The sequence below is a fragment of the Mixophyes fleayi genome, chromosome 10 (assembly GCF_038048845.1).
Source record: "Mixophyes fleayi isolate aMixFle1 chromosome 10, aMixFle1.hap1, whole genome shotgun sequence".
NCBI classification, from domain to species: domain Eukaryota; kingdom Metazoa; phylum Chordata; class Amphibia; order Anura; family Limnodynastidae; genus Mixophyes; species Mixophyes fleayi.
Window position 1 is genome coordinate 77,743,015 of NC_134411.1, and position 18,643 is coordinate 77,761,657.

At 40.1% G+C, this 18,643-nt stretch overlaps 1 protein-coding gene and 1 long non-coding RNA gene across 4 annotated transcripts in view; one reads left to right on the forward strand and one right to left on the reverse strand.

The window, feature by feature from the left end:
• Positions 1 to 18,643, reverse strand: part of SMPD3 (sphingomyelin phosphodiesterase 3) — a 118,549-nt gene that overhangs the window by 30,813 nt on the left and 69,093 nt on the right. The gene's annotated exons all lie outside the window — the stretch shown is intronic.
• On the forward strand, positions 7,948 to 10,004 carry LOC142103517 (uncharacterized). Its single transcript, XR_012679386.1, has 3 exons — positions 7,948 to 8,237; positions 8,694 to 8,749; positions 9,200 to 10,004. It is a non-coding gene; the product is annotated as an uncharacterized LOC142103517 (long non-coding RNA).

An 18,643-nucleotide genomic window follows, 5' to 3' on the forward strand; every position in this document is an offset into this window, starting at 1 on the left:
GCCTTTTCCAGCATGATGGAGCACCTTGCCATAAGGCAAAAGTGATAACTAAGTGGCTCGGGGACCAAAACATCAAAATTTTGGGTCCATGGGCAGGAAACTCCCTAGACCTTAATCCCATTGAGAACTTGTGGTCAATCCTCAAGAGGCGGATGGACAAACAAAAACCCACAAATTCTGTCAAACTCCAAGCATTGATTAGCCAAGAATGGGCGTCCATCAGTCAGTATGTGGCCCAGAAGTTGAGTGACAGCATGCCAGGGCGGATTGCAGAGGTCTTCAAAAAGAAGGGTCAACACTGCAAATATTGACTCTTTGCATAAACTTAATGTAATTGTCAATAAAAGTCTTTGACACTTATGAAATGCTTGTAATTTTACTTCAGTATCCCACAGCAACATCTGACAAAAAGGTCTAAAAACACTGAAGCAGCAAACTTTGTGAATACTTGTGTCATTCTCAAAACTTTTGGCCATGACTGTAAGTTGTTGGGTTTATGAATTACCTAGCTGTCACTGTGATCTTGTTTTCAAGTCCTCTAAGATAACAAGGTCACAGTTTCCCCATGTCATTCACTCTTCTCATATTCACTACACTGTTTCTTAGAGATTGTTTTGTACCCTGAATTAGTAATAGGGCAGGCTGCATGCTCATACTGAAGTATCGAATACCACTCATCACAGATCAACAGGCAATATAAATCATTATCATCTATTTATGTAGCGCCACTAATTCTGCAGCGCTGTACAGAGAACTCACATCAGTCCCTGCCCCATTGGAGCTTACAGTCTAAATTCCCTAACATACATATACTGAGAGAGACTAAGGTCAATTTGATAGCAGCCAATTAGCCTACTAGTATGTGTTTGGAGTAGAAAAACAAATTGGATGTATAACATTTGTAAAGGTATGTTTCATATGTATAATTTGTTGTTTCTATTTCAGTTGCCCTACCTTTTATGTTATAAATACTATAATGCTACAGCAGGGGCGAACAACTCAAATCTGTGCGAGGGCAGAACTGCCAGGTGACTGCATGCTGGTGGGCAGTATAACATTCTCACCCACTCTCAGCAGCTCTGGCTTCCTAATCCTGGCAATGTAGTGGATGTGTGGAGAAACACTGCCCGACTGATTTATATATATATATATATATATATATATATATATATATATATATATCCCCTTTACAAGACAACTCCATATGTCCCCCATAAGCCTATAACTAACCCCGGGATCACATATATGGTCAAAATGTAGGAGTCAACAGCAAAACTTAGGAATCTGGACCTGTTTACTGCAGTGTGCAAAGTACAATCACACCAAAGCTAAGTGTGAATTTATTAAATAGTGGGCATAGGTCACCTGAAAGTGGGCGATATTTTACACTCAAATACTGCAAAACTAGAGTAAGGTGTATAATAATATGGTGAGCCTTTTCTGGTGCCAACTAGAAAAGAATTAGCCATACCTGGTGCCACCAATAATATTCTGAGCCTTCTAATGCATTAATATTATGCTAAACTATATCTGATACTAACAATAGTATTCTGAGGCCATATCCAATACCAACATTAACATGAGGAGCCATATCTGACACCAGAAAGGAGCTATATATCTGGTGCTAACAATAATATGCTCAGTTATATCTGGTACCATATGGAGAAAAGTGTGCCAAGTCTGGTGGCAACAATAATGTCTTGAAGCCATATTTGATGCCAAAAATGAGGACTATTCCTCTCCAAATGACTCCCGCTGCTCCAGTGTTCGCTGGTCTACAGAGCAGGATGGACACAGCACTATTAGATAATAAAATTTGTCTCCTCTGAATACCAATTGATTCAGAGCCGGAATGAAACACAGTTTTATTAGCCAGTAGTAGGCATGCAAATCCTGGGGGGAGGAAGAGAGGCACGGTCCACTTACCTCTCCCACAATACAGCCAAACATGCATTCCCTGGTTGGCAGCACTGAAGCGAGTACCCAGCTGGTATGGATCACTTGCAGCAGACCACAAACATTCATGTGTTATGGGGGCAACATTGGCCCATGAGTTATATGTTATGCACTCCCGGATTATTGGCTATTGGCTGGTACAAGCCTTGTCTACTTTTAAATCTCTTACATATGGATGTCGCTGGGAAAAGACAATGAAAGGTCAATATAGTAGATGCTTACACTAAACCTTATCTTAGTTTGGTTGTCTATACATATATGCACAGTTGAATTTCTAAAGCTACACATACAGGATCCCTTCATAACTAGTTAGTTACCTATACTTTTTGAATGTTACGCATTATTATAAAAATATGTCAAGTTCTTCACCAGTGTATTGTGATCTCCTCACTCACATTGGATGTGACCTGTCTGGCCTTCCATCCCTGACCCTCTGTCTAGCCATCTGCTCTCTGACACACTCTCTTCTGTTCTCTGTACACATCTTAACTGTCCTGCACTCTTCTCAATGTACAATTCCCCATTATTCTCTTCCTCATATTCATCAGAAGAATGGAAGGTTTGGCACTTCTTAACCACAGCGTCCATGAGCACAGCCTGTTAGAAGCCAGCAGGTTTGATAAATTCACATCTTGGGTTATCCTGCTCTCTCATTAGCATCCACAGCACACAGTTATGGAAAGCGGCTCATTAATACCCGCCGGAAAGGCGCTGGGGTTACAAGTGTAGTGAGCCAAAGCTTCTGGTCCCTTAAGGACAATCAGTAACTTTTATATATGTACTGAAATGGCTCAATACATAAATCCTTACACATTCTCTGCTATTTAGCTATATAAGTTTCCTCTGCACATTAAAGTCTTATCCTGTAAATAAAGCATGCAAAAATGTATACCTATCATTGGTTGATAATTCTGGCCAAAAAGATGTCATAGAGGGAGGAGAAGTGTGTGCTGTGGGACACAAGAGAGAAGCTGACCGCTGGCTGAAAGTACAGTTATCTGCTGGTAAACAGACAATAGTTTGTTGCTGCACAGAACAGAAGACTTTACAATTGGTGTTCAGAATACTCGAGTGGGTAATAAAGAAGAGTTGCATGTTGGAGTGGGTATAAGAGAAGATGAGATGAGAATTGTTGCTGGGGAAGGACGAACACTTGTAAATGTAAAGACAGAAGAGATTCATACTGTACTGTAGAAGAGAATATTTTGTTTGGGGCCGAATAGTTGTATATTGGGGTACAAAAAGAGTTGTGGGCTGAGGGGCATACAAGTCAAAAGGTTTTTGATGAAGAGAGTACAGGACAAGAGTTGTGTGATGGGACAGAGGAGATGAGGGGGTAAATGTATCAAGCTGAGAGTTTTCCGGCGGGTTTGAAAAGTGGAGATGTTGCCTATAGCAACCAATCAGATTCTAGCTATCATTTTGTAGAATGTACTAAATAAATGCCAGCTAGAATCGGATTGGTTTTTCAAACCTGACAGAAAACTCTCAGCTTGATACATTTTAACCCGAATTGTCTGATCAGGGAAGAAGAGAAGAGTAATATGCTGCCAAGAGTCAGTGCTCAGCGCAGAACAGGTTTTTTTTGTGTTGTCTTATATGAAATATAAGTGAGTGTTCCCGAATAGGTACTAGCTTAATGGATACTTCAGACTAGCTGTGCCTAGTGACACGAGTGTGTGCATTTATGCTTGTATTTCTGACCACGCTCTGACCTGTGTTTAAACCTGCTTAGTTCCTTGACTGGTGCATGAACAACAGGTTTTGTTTACACTCCTTGTTATTCCATCTGTTTACATGTGTTTACAGTGTACCAACCCAGCTTGATTGGACCTTGTCTGTTCGCTTGTGACCCTGGCCTTGGGTTAGTTACCGTTTATGAATCCGTGCTGCCCTTCTGCACCTTCCACCACACTGATTTCATACCAGCGTATACCTGCCCACTGTCCCGTATAATCAGCAGCTGCTTGGGGGGGACTTGCCTGGGGGCCGTGACCTGTGGGTTCCCGTAGGTGACATCCACCATTCCTAGGGTCCATAGGGAAAATTGGGGTTCACATTAAACGACGCTCTACAGGTTACCCAGCACAAATTGCTGAGAGCTTTGTGGATCCACATCTGGGACATTTAATTACAGTTTGTATGCTGGAAGCACTATAGAAGAGTTGAGTGTTAGGTGGAGACGAGAAAAGTTATATGAATTGGAAAAATAGAAGTAGTGCATGCTGGGGGGCAGAATAGAAGTGTTGTATTGTTGGGGAGGGGGCAGAATAGAAGTGTTGTATGCTGGAGATAAAATAGAAATGATGTATGCTGGGGCAGAATAGAAGTGGTGTATGCTGGAGATAAAATAGAAGCGATGTATGCTGGGGAGGGGGCAGAATAGAAGTGTTGTATGCTGGGGCAGAATAGAAGTGGTGTATGCTGGAGAGGGGGCAGAATAGAAGTGTTGTATGCTGGGGCAGAATAGAAGTGGTGTATGCTGGGGAGGGGACAGAATAGAAGTGTTGTATGCTGGGGCAGAATAGAAGTGGTGTATGCTGGGGAGGGGACAGAATAGAAGTGGTGTATGCTGGAGATAAAATAGAAGCGATGTATGCTGGGGAGGGGGCAGAATAGAAGTGTTGTATGCTGGAGATAAAATAGAAGCGATGTATGCTGGGGAGGGGGCAGAATAGAAGTGTTGTATGCTGGAGATAAAATAGAAATGATGTATGCTGGGGCAGAATAGAAGTGGTGCATGCTGGGGAGGGGACAGAATAGAAGTGTTATATTGTTGGGGAGGGGGCAGAATAGAAGTGTTGTATGCTGGAGATAAAATAGAAGCGATGTATGCTGGGGAGGGGGCAGAATAGAAGTGTTGTATGCTGGGGAGGGGGCAGAATAGAAGTGTTGTATGCTGGGGGTGCCAAATAGAAGGGTTATATGCTGGGGAGGGGGCAGAATAGAAGTGTTGTATGCTGGGGAGGGGGCAGGATAGAAGTGTTGCATGCTGGGGGAGGGGGCAGAATAGAAGTGTTGTATGCTGGGGAGGGGGCAGGATAGAAGTGTTGTATGCTGGGGGAGGGGGCAGAATAGAAGTGTTGCATGCTGGGGGAGGGGGTAGAATGAAGTGTTGTATGCTGGAGGAGGAGGCCAGAATATAAGTGCTATATGCTGGGGGAGAGGGCAGAATATAAGTGCTATATGCTGGGGGAGAGGGCAGAATAGAAGTGTTGCATGCTGGGGGGGACAAAGTAGAAATGTTGCATGCTGGGGGCTGAACAGAGGAGTTGAATATTGGGGGACAGATAATGAGAGTCGTTTGTTCATGGAATAGGATAGCTCAGTGCTATATGCAGAAAAACTATACTGAGAGTTGAAGAGAACAGTGTGTTGTTGGGAAAAAAGAGTAAATTTGTGTGCTGATAAAATAACGTAATACTGATTGCATGCTGGAAAAATTACTAGAAAAGAGTTGTATTTATGACAAGGGCAAGAAATAAGAATTGTGCTCCGAGGGACTGCAGGAAGAGGTCTGTTCTGGGGGAAGAAAAGAAAACTTGTATGTTTGGGGGAGAAGAGGATATTGCCGTGCTGGGGGCACTTGTGTGCTTCGATTTAGGGACATAAAAGTGGAAAGTTGTGTTGTGCGTTGGGAGAAGATAAGAAGAGTTTTATGACAGAACAGAAAACTTGTATGCTGCAAGTACAACAAAAGATTTCTGATGGGCATACAAGTGGAAAATGATTTGCTGAGGGGAATAAAAGAGAAGAGTTGTGTGATGCCAGCAGAAAAAACCTTGTTTGCTGAGGGAACAAGTGCAGAGGTACTGCTGGGAGAACATAGTACAATTAAACATTAGGAATAAACTGTTCCTTATTTGGGCAAATAGTTATTTATTATTACAAAAAAATATAAATAAAGACACATTTGCACACACATATTACCAGCAATTAGCTGATCCTGACCACTTCTTGTTCTCTGATTGATGAAGCACCATCAAATTTTCTGACAGTAAGTCCTGGAAGTATACTTAACACTTAGCCCATATATTTCATATGTGTCCCAGTACAAGCAGGAAACATTTAGCTAATTGCTCTGTTTCTCCATAGGTCAAGACCCCTATGCTATATTACTGTACATTAAATCTTATAGTCTATGAGTTATGAATACCATATAAGTGAGATAGCTGAGCTTTGCTATATAGAAAACTGCATTTACTGCGTTATTGATTCCACTTTCTGACCATTGTGTGGATGAATTATGACTATCTAGTGAAGATAACTTACATGTTCATATAGATGGACTTTGCTAAACAACAAAAACATACCTTTCACTCTTTCATCCCCAAAGGTATGCCCAATGGATTTTGCTGCCAAGTCTTAAAAACACTTCATTGGCTAAAATAGTTAGACCAAATTATCTATGGTCAAGCCAATGTAAGTGCAATGACCATGGACTTATACTAAAAACTCCAGATTATATCAGTTCTTAATAATTTTTTAAAGACGAAAGGGGGGTGAGGGAAGGGAGAGATTGCACTGTGAACGCACATGCAGAGAAGTCAGGCTTTCCAAAACCCCTATGCTCCTCTCTGCTCAAGTACATCATACGTCTAGCAAAGAAAAATACAAAAGGAAAACAGAACAAGTTGTCTTCTAACAGGTAATCATTGTGATTTATGTTTAAAAAACACATGCAATTGCTTTCATGCGATTGCAACTTTAAATTTATTTGCTCTTTAGTGTTCTTTGGTTCAGCAATTTAATCAATTCAACTGTAAGTCCTCAAATGTTCCTTATTCTTGAATTCTTAAAATCTGAGTATTTCCCTAGATATTTCCTCATTGAAAGATACTATAGTCCACTTTTGATGGATACTTTGATAGTCTTAGGGCTAGATTAACTAAACTACGGGCCTGGAAAAAAGTGGAGATGTTGCCTATAGCAACCAATCAGATCCTAGCTTTCATTTATTTTGTGCATTCTACAAAATGACAGCTAGAATCTGAATGGTTGCTATAGGCAACATCTCCACTTTTTCAAACCCGCAGTTTAGTAAATATACGCCTTAGGCTTCAGCTGTGTCAAGCAACAATTCCCAGCATATTCCACTAACCATCAGCAAGTTCTGCCAATACTGAAGAGTTACATGTTGACTTTCTGGTCTATTGCATTTTTCTTTCTGGCTAAGTATATAAAGTAAACCTAAAGACAACAAACTATGATTAAATTCCACAATATGCCATACAGTTGCTACTATTGTTATGTATATAGATTTTATGGCAGATAAGAACCACATGGTCCATCTAGCTTGCCCAATATTCATCCTAAAAACATCAGACACTATTTGACCTTGAGTTTTTCAGATATATTATAGCTGTATGTGTTAAGAACTACTTTGCATTACACTGGTACCACTGGGGTGACAAAGTTGTCACTCCAGGGGTCCCAATCTAAATACCCTGCCCCCCCTCAGCCCATGAGGGTCGGGAAGATTTTCAGACTTATGTGCCCCAGCAAAAATCCAGGTGCATTTGTGCAAATCAGTGTGTCCAAAGCTGTATTTGTGCGGTGGAGTGGCCCATTGTGTTCTGGAACTGGTCCACACTGTCTTAGTCATGTATAAGTACAATACTTCAATTCAGGAGTGTTGTGTATATGGACCGGATCCGCCATATTGGCGCATGCACACAAACCGCCCTTTAGTGCGCATGCAAAGATTACTTTAGACAATGCAACACATTGGATTAACATAAACTTAGTGAAATATACAAAAATACTCTACGTGAAAATACAGATTTAGTAACCGGATCCATGCCGTTGATTTGTTATGCAAAAAAATGTTGTAATCGTTGGCAAGTCACGGACACAAGCGCATTATCATGTAGAGTGCTCACATTCTGTGAGCCTCAGTAAAGTTGGTTGCGGCTTTCGCGCCTGCGCACTAATGGGTGGTTTGTGGAAATGCGCCAATATGTCGGATCCGGTCCATAAATAACCAGAGGATCAAGCGGTATACATGATCGGTTAATTGCTCCTGAGGAAGTCTGGATTAACCCAGACGAAAGGCGTCGAGCTTGGTTGTTCTTTTATGCTGTTTCCTATACCTGATGTAAGTTCTCTTATTACTTTGTTTATTAAATCCATTTGTATATTACATCAAATTCTCTCCAATTCTATTTTGCCGCCATTTGGGAGAGCGATTAGTTGTGGAACACATGCCTAAACAAGGAAAATTCTGGTTTACCATCTGAGAAGTGCTATTTGAGAAGGGCTGATTCTTTCAGAGACGTCTGGTACGCAGATTGCATTTATGTTTTTTGTTGTCCTATGTGAATGGGCTTTACATCGGGGCTATAAACACCTTTCTCACTACAAGTGGCTGTGATACTGGTAAATGGTGCTGTCATCACTTTTCCACGTGGTGTGATCTACCATACATACAATACTACACTATGTCTGCTTTTTTTCTGCATTATCTTTTTATTGAGCTGAGGTCCAGAGGCACAGTCATTGAGGATGACCCAGTATATGACAAGATCTCCTTACTTAACCTCACGATACGCATGTTAATACATTTCCAAGTTTTTATATCTGATTTTACACTATGAGGGGCCCTGCCTGTCTTCTGTTGCATATATATATATATATATATATATATATATATATATATATATATATATATATATATATATATATATATTCACTCATTGCTCGGCTTTCCATATTTGATGTACCTATAACTTTTCCAGAGAGGACACCAAGATTCCAGGATCCAGACAAGCAGGAGCCAAGACATCAGCAGCAGGTACTGAAAGCTACAAGACCTGGTAGAAGAAAGCAGCTCCACCTGCTGACAATTTGGCCCTCCCCACTACATGAGGCCACTTTTAGAATATTTATCAGGACCACTTTAAGCTCCCAATCTGTCCCTGTCTGTCCTCAGTAACCTGTAAATGACATGAGTGGACGGGTCACTGCCTCCCACAATATCTGTGCACACCTTCTGTGTGTATAGTCTGTGATTAGCTATAGCTTATTCTTATCCTCACCCACTTTAAAAATGAGGACATTCCGGACAAGGAATATTTGAGCTTTTAATACAATTTTGTGCTCAGATATTTGTAAAAATGCACCTTAAAAAGTTGACATAAAATTGCAAATAACCTTAATTTCTTAGCTCATACATGTTTATGCTTTCAAGGTGACTTGATTAATTAACTATATTTAACTTATAGTTGAATCATTTTTCTTTCAGATAAAACTTTGCTGTCGAGCTCCAATAGACACTGTTCAGTCTAGCAGCTGTTGAAAGGTTAACATGCTGCCTCTACTGCTATAAATGTACAGGAAGGCAGGAGATATTGCTGGGAAGACTTGTCTTGCCCTATTACATTTCATATTAAATGGTAATCTCAATTTACTTCTCCAAATGCCTCTAGAAATTAAGCTGAAATCTGGTTTGACCTCGGGCCAGTTACAGCAGATTCTGTGTGTCAGAAAGATGGATCAGAAAAGTATGAAATCTCTCACTCAGAAACACTAATTATCTAAGACTAATGATGACACCGTGAGACATGAGAGTGAAGTCACAGAACAGATCTATTTCTTTCTGTTCTGTCTAGCGAGAAGAGCTGACGGATTGTGATTCAAGAGCACAAAAAGCATCCAGGCACACATTTTAAAGGGGTAATTGAAATACCATGCAACCAATTTGTACTGTCAATGATACAGCAAATAGTGTGATGTGGACTTTTCCACAGATCAGAGCAAATGATCATCTGGCTAAATTCCAGAATATATCTGCACCCTAATCCTATACCATTATATACATTATTATATACATTACACAGTATACTTGGTAACATCCAACAAACAGAACATAGCCCAGTAAATCATTAGAATACTGAGAATATTGTATTTATGTAGTACACAAGAAGGGATTGCTTTGTTAAGAGTACAAAGGCATTTCCCTGGAGGAGCATAATGCTTTTGATTGTACTCTTTGGGTTGTATAATTTGTGGCTGTGTATTTGTCCAGTCTGAGGGTTCACCATTTTAAACTTTATGAAGACTATCCACTGACTCTTGAACACCAGTAACATAATTTCTAATAAAGATTTTCATACATATTAAAGTGGCTGGTGCTCAATCTGAAAAGGTTTTAGTCAACAACACCCTGTCCAAGCTTTGAGACACTGCCTTTGCCTGCTGAGTGGACATCCAGTAAGTCATAATGCCTTAAAAGGTGTAACGCGCAGTAATCACTATGGTACGCAAAGTAACAGATGAACAACAAACAATACAAGGTGTTCAAGGTCTTTAGTTTGCCCTTTGTATGTTCCCTTATAGAAAACATACAGTGGAACATGAATGCTGCACTCACCTTTCATCTCCATCCATTATTCTGTATGGTCATTGGAAAACATCAAAGCAAATTTAAGATGAGGGGCTCGAATACCCCCCATATAGAAGCTCTTATACTGAATGAATGCCTTAAATGTACTCAAAGCTGCATTTAACAGGAAGCGTGTGACCAAAATATGCGGAGATTTAACCCCCAACATCTCCAGGAAGAACATTACACAAGGCTACTACGGGACCCCGATCTGAACTGGATCCACACCAAATTCTGTTCAGACTGTGTGAACAAATCTACCTCCCTTTAGCAAACAACAAAATGTCAGTAAGATAAGAAATCACCTTTAATCTATGAACCCAAATACCTACTCGTCTCACCTGTCATTCCCCTTTCCCGCAGTCACTTCCAAAAAGAGATACTTTAGTTTATGAGTATAAGGAACTAACGCCAAGCCTAGATTTCTACGCATATGATGGCAGAATAATAATCTGCAAGTCCTCCCAGGCACAGAGAAATACCTTCCTTTATGTGACGGGAGGGAGTTTGGGAGACTCACAGTCATAGATCACGAGCACACAGATGACATTACACAAATTGATGTGAGACAGAACGACTGAGCCAGGGTTAGGTTAGGTCTTCTTTGTTATGATGTAGTAATGTTAAATTTATACATGAAATGCAATTACCTCTAATGACAGAGGATCTTTACTGACGGTTAAAATGAAACCCCTGACTGATGATAAGATTTATTTTATAAGCACCTAATGAGCCGAAAGGATATTAGCACAAATTGGTCTACCAGAACTACAGAGATAATTTATTAATATCCAAAAATGCAAAGGTGCAGCTCAATCTGCTTTATCCAAACACATTTATTTGTCCCACTTGGACATTCATAAGTGGATGTCCCTGTTCTGCTGTTGTAGTGTATCAGTGCAGATTACTAACAGTACAACACATTTAGCCCACCCACTTATTAAATTACATTATTTGTATTTATTTCCTAAACCAGTGCTCATTTGGAACTTCAATTAAATCTTACCTAAGTCATATAAGCAAATGGGCGCTAGGATTGTCCTTATTTCATCTGTCTGTACATTTTTATGTTCCCCCTCTGAGTTACCCGTGTCACTGTCATGCTGATTTGCACGAGAACAGGTGAAGACTGGTAACAGGAAGAAATAGTATTTGTTCTGCTCCTCCAAATTTACCAGCATTTAGAAATCTTCAGGAACTTACATTAGAAGCTCTTGGCTTGCTGCATGAGACATTGTCCTTTATGTCTCCAATCTTTCAGATGTTAATGTAATTAATCTTAGCTTTATTGATGAGGTTGTCAAATTCCAACTACATTTTGATGTATGGAAAACAAATAAAATCTATGTAGCTGGTGATCAATAAGTAGTTATGCATTGTAATTTAGAATTAGTCATTTCATTTTCTTAGATTTATAGTAACGTCTATGTCTGTCAAATATTATTCATACTATTTTTTTCCATGACAATCTTTGCTGAGAACAGCCATTATCTTCACCTGGTCCATTGCATATATACCCCTGGATTTTCACGTATACTTTCTGTGTGTATTAGAGAGAGTGCTTATACAGATGTCTTCTGTTCTGGGCACCACTCTTTAAAAAAGATATTTTGGAACTAGAAAGGGTTCAGAGAAGGGCAACAAAATTGATAAAGGGTATGGAGTCATTAAGTTATGAGGAAAGTTTAGTCAGTTTAGGCTAAAAGTGGCCTCATGTGGTAGGGAGGGCCAAATTGTCAGCAGGTGGAACTGAGGCGTCTAAGAGAACATATGATTACTATGTACAAATACATTAAGGGTCAATACAGAGAACTTTCATGGGAACTTTTTACCCCAAGGACTATACACAGGAGACGCAGTCACCCCTAAGGTTAGAGGAAAGGAAATTTCACAACCAGCAAAGGAAGGGGTTCTTTACAGTTAGGGCAGTCAAGACATGGAATTCATTGCCAGAGAAGGTTGGGATTGCAGATTCAATAGATATGTTTAAGAAAGGGTTAGACAAATTTTTAGCGGAAAAGTGTATCCAAGGATACGACCATTAATTAAAATGAAGGATAGTAGTAGATATAGGGAAAAAATAGGACTGCAATAATAAAAAAACAGGGCGATTGCTGGAGAGAAGGGGGGGATCTGGAGAAAACAGAGGAAGATTCAGGGGGGTGGGGGTGGAAAAAAGGGGGGTTTTGTTGAAGTACATAAATATATGCTACATTAATATAATAAAAACATAATAAGTAATTAATAAAAAAAGAACTATATTCAAATAGGTGAGATGTATTTATTAGTAATAATGGGCCTGATTCATTAAGGATCTTAACTTAAGAAACTTCTTATTTCAGTCTCCTGGACAAAACCATGTTACAATGCAAGGGGTGCAAATTAGTATTTTGTTTTGCACATTAGTTAAATACTGACTGTTTTTTCATGTATGCTACATGTGTGCTACATGAAAAAACAGTCAGTATTTAACTTATGTGCAAAACAAATACTAATTTGCACTCCTTGCATTGTAACATGGTTTTGTCCAGGAGACTTAAATAAGAAGTTTCTTAAGTTAAGATCCTTAATGAATCAGGCCCAATAATCTCTATTTAAACGTGAGGGAAATTTATAAGCCATTAATTTGATTGTGAGGATAGTGGGGGAAATAATAATTGTACTAAATGAGAATGTAATTAATTTAATATCAGGACTAGTGAGGGGTGAAATCGGTTGGTTTATTAAATGGGAATGTTAATAATTCAATGACGGGGCTATTTGGGGTTAAGGAGGATTATTTATGAAACGTAAACTCTATTTAATGTCAGGCTGGTTAGAGGGAAGGAGACCTAATTATTAAATGTGGGTGCTAATTTATTTAATTTCTTTTGGGCCTATATGGGGAGAAAATAAGCATATGTATTAAATGTGAATGCTATTAATTAAATTCTAGATTTGGCTGGGTGGTAGAAAGCCTGTTTATTGTGCAAAACAAGCTACTGATTTTATGTATAATTCAGGGGGAGGAAGGCCTAGATAGTTCACTAACAGCTTGACTTTCCAGGAGGTGAATAGTATAGTAACTATCTCTTTTCCAAATAGGGACCCAACATTCCAGGATCCGGCTAAGCACCAACTGAGTTTAAGACAGCTGCACCAGATAGTCAAAACTGCAAGAACAGGTAGAAGAGTGCAGCACAGTGTTGGAGAATGGCATTCGCTTGTAAAAGTCTAGGTGTGTCCCCTCTGACGGTGCATTCCTGAGTGCGCGTGGGGGTGTGGTGCTTGGTCTTGCCCAGGACACTTAAATGTCTAGTAATGACTTTAAATAAGATCCTGGTAAATAACCAGAGAAGTAATTGGCCACATATGTGCACAAATCAAATTGTGTTGATCTGGATGTTCAAGTGTCACAAATATCAGACCACTCTGCAAGCATGGGCTCCTGCACTTCTGGGCTGAATAATTATCACCACACACACTTCAATAGGGGGAATTAGGTGAGGTGAAATTCACCCTCGGTGCATTCTTGGCACACGGTACTCTAGACTCCTATATATATTTCTCCCTGCATTGACTCCCTGTTGCTTTTAGTTCTTATGGAATTTAAATCTTCAGTTTCTTCTTCCTTTACCATTTAATGCATCAATGTCTACAGCCTTAAATACTCCTATATTAGAAATGATGTTAGAAATTGTGTTCCTTTTGTTTCTCACGTGTGAATAGCACCGAATATGTTATTAATCACAGTAAACTAATATTATTCTTCCGGAATCCTCCTCTATTTTACACCAGCTAGATGCCTTCACGGCACAACATATTAATGGCGAACTTGGGCTGCCAATATTGGTTTGGCAGTAACCGAATGTGTGACAACCACGCAACTTGCCTGACACCTGACAAGTCTGGCTGTACACTTTATTAATAAAAACAGGGGACATGAAATCTACACCATCTGGTTACCTTGTACAAACACACAAGCTCTTAATGAGTTAATGTATTATTTAATTGATGCATAAAAATGAATCATTTTCTCCACATGACCACTGATTAACTACTTATTGACCAGAGGGTTTTCACCCCTTCATTATCAGACCCAGAGATGTTAGTGTACACAAGCCAAATTCATTCCCCCCCCCCCCCCAAGACATTATTTGATAGTATACTAGTATAGCTAAATATATATGGATTCTTGGATTAGTGGATTCTACAAAACAATAGTTAGAATCGGATTGGTTGCTATAGGCAACGTCTCCACTTTTTCAAACCTACACTTTAGTAAATATACCCCCAGGTGTGTCATTTTATGTTCAGTTTGCATGTAATTCTAATTAATTCAGTGTCTTGAATACATTTATATTAACTTTGGTATAATGTGAGATTCTAAACTCTTTGTGACTGTCAGATCTGCATTTGCTAATCTGACACTGATCCAATGGTAAAAAGAATGTGTTAATACCATGACTCAATTAGTAATGAACAGGCTATCGGCCAGCGTGTGCTTCTGAATTATTAATACATGACATGCTTGGGGTGATCAATAGATTTTAGTACTGGCAAATGCATGACTCCATTAGCGCTACACTAACACGGTAACAACTTAGCTGCTGAGGTTGAACAAATACATAAATCCATCACATTCAACCTTTTGCAGGATTTCCTCTGTATTGATCCGGTGGAAAGTAAACAATAAACTCAGTAATGTAACTATTGCTTTCACAAAGTGGAAAATAAATAGTTTCACTCTTAACACAAAGAATGGATCGTACCGTGGACCTATTTCCTGTCTATGTTAATTGACATATCCCTTCATGATGAAGTGCACAACAGATATTGACAACATGGAGAAGTCACACTGCCGTCCCAGAGAGACGTCTTAATTGTTTGTATGCAACATATTATGCTCCCCCTCAGCAAGTACTATGACAAAACACTGTTCAGCACCTTGGACAGGGGAATCTCTGTGTTCCCACAGACATCAGTTCTTTCCAACACTTAACACATTACATAATTGTATTGCTTACGTAAAATGGATCTAGATCAGTGATTCCCAAACTTTTGCAGTTTGCGGCACCCTTAGTTAGAGTCTCCATAATTTTTTCAAGGCACCCCTCCAAAATAATTACTGAGCAGTCCCGTTTTATAAGTAGTTGGGTCAAAACAAACTTAATAAGTATTTAGGTCAGGAAAGAAATACTTATTTAGTTGTATGCAAAAATAATACACATAAATTAAAGGGAAAATAATATTTTTATATATTTTTTTAAATTATATTTCTGTCAAAGAATAATTTACAGCTAACTCACACTGTGCCGCCTTCATCTCAACACACTCTGTGCCCGCCCTCATCTCCACACACTCTGTGCCCTCCTTCATATCCACACACTGTGTGCCCCCTGCATCCACACACACTGTGCCCCCTTCGTCCAAACACTCTGTGCCCCCTTCATCCAAACACTCTGTGCCCCCTTCGTCCAAACACTCTGTGCCCCCTTCGTCCAAACACTCTGTGCCCCCGTCGTCCAAACACTCTGTGCCCCTTTGCATCCACTCTCTCTGCCCCTCTGCATCCACTCGCTCCGCCCCTCTGCATCCACTCGCTCTGCCCCCTTTGCATCCACTCGCTCTGCCCCCTTTGCATCCTCACTCTGCCCCATCACATACTCGCTCTGCCACCTCTGCATACTCGCTCTGCCCCCTCTGCATACTCGATCTGCCCCCTCTGCATACTCGCTCTGCCCCCTCCTTCATTCTTTTGCCCCACCATTGCTGTTTCCTATCACCATTGCCCTCCATTTCTTTACTTACCATACTTGACCTTCTTTCTTCTATTTCTTCTGTCTTACCAATTCGGCCGTGCCCGGATTGGTAAGTTTTTGGGTGTTTTTATCCTCCTGGCCAGCACCCTTGGGAGCCGCGGCGGACACTTTGGGAACCTAGGATCTAGATACTAAAGAGAAATTTAGGAAGTGTTCTGACCTGGATGAGCCCTATATATTTTATCGGTTAATGCATGGTATAAACCAACCTTTTACATCTGTATGCACCTGTTTCAAAAATACAATATCACAACGTTATTTGTTATGATGGTGCAAATCCAAACAACCAGGGGGTATATTTACTGGAGATGTTGCCTATAATCAGATTCTAGTTGTCATTTATTTAGTACATTCTACAAAATAACAGCTGGAATCTGATTGGTTGCTATAGGCAACATCTCCACTTTTAAAACTCGCAATTTAGTAAATATACCCCTAGGGCCCCAAGGAACTAAGGGGTAAATGTATCAAGCTGCGAGTTTCCAGTGGGTTCAAAAAGTGGAGATCTTTCCTATAGCAGCCAATCAGATTCTAGCTGTCAGTCTGTAGAATCAACTAAATAAATGATAACTAGAATCTGATTGGATGCGATAGGCAACACCTCCACTTTTCAAACTCACAGCTTGATACAATTACCCTTAAGTGTGACTGTGTATTTTATATGAGAGATAGAGGTGCATTTAGTTCTCATTTATAGAGCAGTGTATGGACAGATAGGTAATAAAATGATGGTTATGAGCCTGATTTGCCAGGCCAGGCTAGGCTGGTCACATCATAACATAGAGAATTGCAGTGTGGGGTCCCTCTGTCATGATGTGAACCAGCCCACACAAAGGGGGATGAAATCCCTAGTAGAAGTTGGCCAGCAAGAAATGAGTGGGGGCCCTTCCCACAGGGACAACCAGACACATGCAGTAAGGCACCCCTGGTGCTGATAAAGTGAAACTTTAAATTAGCCCTATGACTGAAGGTTGTATAAATAAAGAATATGCTTTTTTAAATTATAGAATAATGTTTTATACATAACAAACGGAATAAAATCTTTCATTAGATATTAAAGCCGTGAGATTTAAAAACAATGAAACCAGCACTTTGAAGTTAGAACTTTTTACACATAAAGTGCTAAGAGATGGGACAGTTCTGCACAGCAGGCAGCTTCCCTTCTGTGAAATCTGATTGGTGGATCACGCTGATCAATCGCATACAGTGCTTCACACAAAGGACATTTTCATATTACATTTGACGGTGCTTCATCTCCACATGTTACCAAGGAATATTAAAGCATTAATTTTACAAGAAATACGGTGATAGGTTTTCTACACCATAGGCTCTGAAAGTGAAAACACAATACTGACACAAAGAAAACCAGGGCTGTCACAATCTCCCTGCAAGGTCCCTACAATAGTGATTCCATTGCACATAAAACTGTAGCTTGAAAATTCATTGTGAAACACACTTCTCTTTTTCCCCAGCATTGCTTTTTAAATATACTTTATACTTAGACTTTTTATAAAGATCTATTGATAATCATGACGTCAGGGGTAGTGTGATTTGTGCGGATGCTCTGGAAGGCCATCTCTAGCACTGTTTTATTTCCTTGCTTTTTAAGAAAAGGCAAAGCATACCACTAGTTTACATAGATATCTATGTTTGGAGCAGCACGGTGGCTTAGTGGTTAGCACTTCTGCCTTACAGCACTGTGGTCATGAGTTCAATTCCCAACCATGGCCTTATCTGTGAGGAGTTTGTATGTTCTCCCTGTGTTTGTGTGGGTTTTCCTCCAGGTGCTCCAGTTTTCTCCCACACTTCAAAAACATACTGGTAGATTAATTGGCTGCTAACAAAAAAATGACCCTTGTCTGTGTATGTGTGTCTGTGTCTGTGTGTTAGGGAATTTAGACTGTTAACTCCAATGGGGCAGGGACTGATGTGAATGAGTTCTCTGTACAGCGCTGCGGAATTAGTGGCGCTATATAAATAAATGGTGATAATGATGATGATATACATGGTTGTGGTTGCCTTATCTGAATAATATACCTAAAGTTACTGAAGTATTTATAGCTTATCATGCTCTATTTGACCCATCTGCAATGTTAGGAGAGAAGTGCTTGTCTAATAGGCAGAGTATGAGTGACAGGCTTGAAGACTTGGCTGTGCAGATATACACCATGTGGATCGCTAGATACACAGAGATAGGGAAAGCCCACGCAAACACGGGGAGAACATACAAATTCCACACAGATAAGGCCATGGTCGGGAATCAAACTCATGACCCCAGTGCTGAGAGGCAGAAGTGCTAACCACTAAGCCACCGTGCTGCCCGGGTTCTGTAATCATGTGGTTCAGTTTCCCTGAGATCCAGTTTACCTTGAAGCAAAATCAACTGGGCCCATTCCACCCCTATATCAGACCCCCAAAAGTGTCCCCTTTCTCTTACATGCTGTAGTGCTGGCCAGTTCTTCAATTAGGAGGCATGTCAAGGAATCTGATACCAATCACAGAA